A 4161-nucleotide genomic window follows, 5' to 3' on the forward strand; every position below is an offset into this window, starting at 1 on the left:
GGGCCAGAGTGGAGATCGCTGACCGCATCCCCCTTAGCGGCTGTCTGATCGTAATCGATGTCCATTCTGACATACGTCAGGTCCCTCCCCTGCCTCCCATGCCGCGCGGGTTCCTGGAACAGCTCACTGTCCCAACCTGGTCAAGCACATGACGTAATCTCCCGTACCTGGCAGTATTCATGTACTAGCTCCCATGACTACCCTCCCTTTACTCTAGATAATCCTTTGGCGCCTGCCAAGCGGTGTGGGGATCCATATCGTCTCACAGCCGCCCCAGACATGCCCTGTGTGCATGTAAGTGTCCCTTAAATAAACTCTGTTAGTCACCAGACTGGAGTGGCCAGCCTCTTTCTTTGGTCTTTCCCCGCCCTCCACTCATGGAGGTAAGTTTTCAGTCTCAGGATTTTTTCCTGGGTCTGCGTGTTCCCACAAGGAGAAATATTACACTCACATTTATAAAATGCTAGTGTGAAGAAGGCTAACAAAGGGCATCCCGAAGGCCAACTGAAAATAATGGCTATTTTTTCTATTCTTGACTCTGCCGTGAATTTGTTTCTTTAATTGTGAACAAATCACTTAATTTCCTCCTGTTTGTTAACTCATTAAAAAAAAAAAAACCAGATAATCTTAGTATCCACTCTTATAGGTAATATGAGTTAGAAAAGACAGAATCTTTTGGAATTATTTAAAAATATCTGTGATTCCCTTAATAGAAAGATCTCCTTGTTACATGGGTTCACTAGCTGTTGAATCGTTGAATCTGAGAGTCTTTTGGTGTTTGGTGTTTATCTGTGTGTAGGCCAATATTATCAGAGCATCTTTTTTATTAATTACCTTATTTCTAAGATCTTCAATGTATTCCTTGTGTTGCTGTCACTGACAAAAAAACCACAGAGGCTAAATTTTTGGCACGATCCTCTGGCCGAAACATATTCCTCAACCAGCGACAGCTGACCTTGCTTCATGTGTGTTTCTGTTTAAAAACACTTTGTTTAATGTAGTTGATTCATTAACCTTGAGCTCAAAACGATACTGTGATTCATTCCTGAAGGAAGCATCGAACTCTCACATTTTCTCGTAAGGCCCATCACAGCCTTCTTGCACTTAGGGACACTAGACAGCACTTCAGCGCTGCACTTGGAGGCCGTTTTCTGCCGCGTCCTCTTTCTACCCTACTGCGTGACAAGGTCCAGAGATGGGGACAGAGGCTTCAAGGAACGCATCGTCATGAACGAGGACGTGGCATGTGTTTAGGGATAATTGGTTTCTTAGAAATGATCCTATTAATAGGGGGAATTTGGGTAGCACAAATTCTAGTAAGTGTAAACGCTATACAAATGGATTTCCTCAAAATTGGCTCTGAGGAAAACATAGTAAATTCCCCGCGTATGGAATCAGCTCTAGTCACCCTGACGTGTCCAGAATGCGTAAACCCTTTATTTGAACAATTATTAAGAGAAATTCCTTTTGACGCGCCTCTTAAAGATATTATGAATAAATTATAACAAGCTGAATTACTAGAACCAGTTTATACTCCTGTTCCCACGCAGTTAGTAGAAAAATTAGTAAAGGATAAGAAATTTACTCATAAGCCTGTGCCTAATATAGAAGGGCCTCCTTTTGTGGCCTAGTGGATAAATAGAAAACTCTGGTATCCACCTACGGGGGCTAATAGTATGAAAAGATTACCTGATCTTCCTTTGCCTTATACAGAAGCTTACAATAAAGATAGTATACATGTAGTGAATAAAGATAGAATTCATGTGCCTTATAGTAGTTTAAGTTTCATAGAAAGGCTGGCTAGGTCAGGAACTCCTTGGTGCTTAAAAAACAAAGGAACAGAAACTTAGCTTATGAAAGCAGCTTTGTAAAACTGATTTTTATAAATATTTTCCTCATTACTGCACCAAAGAAACTTTTGAACAGCTATGAGAAAGGTTCGGCTTGAACTTTAGATATAGCATAAATCAAATAGCATTTAAAAGATTTCTTCAGGCAGAAAGAAGAACAATGTCTGCCCACAAGCCAATGCTTGCTGTTATGAATACATCTATCTATCACCTTTACTTAAATCAAACTGTATCTTATGTAATAGATATAAGAATTAAATGTTTAGATTGTTCCATCAGGTAGTTCTGTTCTAATGATTGAGAGAAAAATGTACTAGTTAATCATGAATATTAATAATAATATACTCTATAAGATTTTCTGCTTCGCCTAACCACAGAAATTTAACTCCCTGCTACCTTAACTACAAAGTATAATCAAATGCCGAAATAGAAAGTATAAAAGTTGTACTCAAATCACAATAAAACGGAACAGTGTCACACCGCCTCTGAGCTGTGTAGTCGACTGTCTCCCGCGCCGACCCCTTGCCCACCTTCGAGGCCCCCTGGATCCTGTCGTGGCTGGACCGCAGCAATTATCCATCCTCGTATTGGTGATTTTAACCTTGTCTGTCTGCTCAAGGTGACGCCCACCAGGTTTCTCTGCTGTAAAGTACCTTGTAGGGAGAGAGACTGATTAATTTAATAAATCAAATAGAACTAATTTGTTGTATTCTTTACTTATAGCATTACATGGAGCTGAACTAACACGGCCCTGTGACGTGACAGAGGGGACACACAATTTGTATGTAACAAATTATTATCTTTACTCTCGTTTGGTCAAAGGAAAACCCAGATGTGGGGCTGGGGGTAGAGGGAAGATCTGTTTTCAGCCCCTTCCGTCCGGTTTCTCTTGGTCCCAGAGCTTTGAGCTTTCCTCTTACCTGAAATGTGTAATATTACTTTACCGTAAAAGAATATTCTCATAGAAAACGGCTGGAACACATAGAGTAGAAAGAAGAAATTCATACTACCAATCTCGAGTCCACTAGTGGCACTTTGGTGGATAGTAAGTTTTAAATTGGATTTCGGAAACTTCGCCATTGATTTGATTTCACGAGAATATTCTAAGTCTCAAAGGAACCAACCGTACTTTTGAAAATTCATTGGATTATAAACCAGGGTGACTAGCGGTGGCCGTGTGCATTTATGTTCTGTGTATGTAAGTGGCACCACTGGAGATGGCAGTATACAACCTACTCAGATGCCTGCATGGCCCTGACTGTTGGTACCACGTACACCTCTTAGCAGTAACGTGGGGCTGGCTACTTCAGAGGTGTTTGGGGGTACACTTGGAGGTTCACAGTTCCTTTATTTCAGAAAGGAAATAATCAAGAAACATACTGGTTTAGTTGATTAATGGAATTTTATGCCAGGCCCTTTCCCTGCTCTTCCCAAGGACTCCGGGGTTCAACTGGGACTCATCAGCCCTTGAAGAGCTGAGGCCTTCTCTTACATTTTCAGCTACAAAAAACACACTTACTACTTGTGGAGAATATATCGGATAGTTCTATTCACCTGAATGCAAAATGAAACAAGTTCAATTATATTCCTATTCATTATAAATTGCTATTCGTGTCACTAATTACAAGGAAAAATCGTTAATGCCTTTTGAAAGTGATCTTACGTTATAACTAGTGATATGTATGTAAAGAAATCCTGGAAGTCTGTCTCCCCCTCCTTTAAAAAATATTTGGGGCGCCCAGAGGAGCCTCTAGTATCCATATTTCTATACTGGGATGAAATTTTAGGCAGCATTATCCTTAGTCCTCCCAGAGCTCTGGCTAATTGCACTGACCAGAGCACCCCCCAACAACGTGGCCTAGGTCACCAGTACCCATTCTGATTGGTTTCCGTACCCTCCCGAATGCAGCTAGATGTATGTCCTCTGTCACCACACGCTGGAAGCAGAAGAAATCACTTTTGCTATATTCCCATCGGAAGAGTCCTTGCTTCTTCAGGGGACCTGTGAGCAGCATTGAAGAGCAGGGAGGTCTGATGGCATCCTATGAAAATGCCTGGTGGATTCTCATTCTCACCCAAAACAAAAGCGGTTTAGGATGTTCTCACCGAGTTCGGGCAACCTGGAACACAGCAAATTTATTTGGGAGGACCCTGGGACGCCTCAAGGAGAGGTGTCATTTTCCAGTTGCTGAAGGGAGCATAACTAGGGACTATGCAGACTTATTTAAATGCTGTGGACAGAGATAAGCAATTGTGAGTGAAAGAAAAGTCACAAGGGTGGCTGCCCCAAGCCCCAGCTAGGACAGGTTTT

This window comes from Pteropus vampyrus, unplaced genomic scaffold, assembly GCF_000151845.1.
Source record: "Pteropus vampyrus isolate Shadow unplaced genomic scaffold, Pvam_2.0 Scaffold114, whole genome shotgun sequence".
Lineage (NCBI taxonomy): Eukaryota > Metazoa > Chordata > Mammalia > Chiroptera > Pteropodidae > Pteropus > Pteropus vampyrus.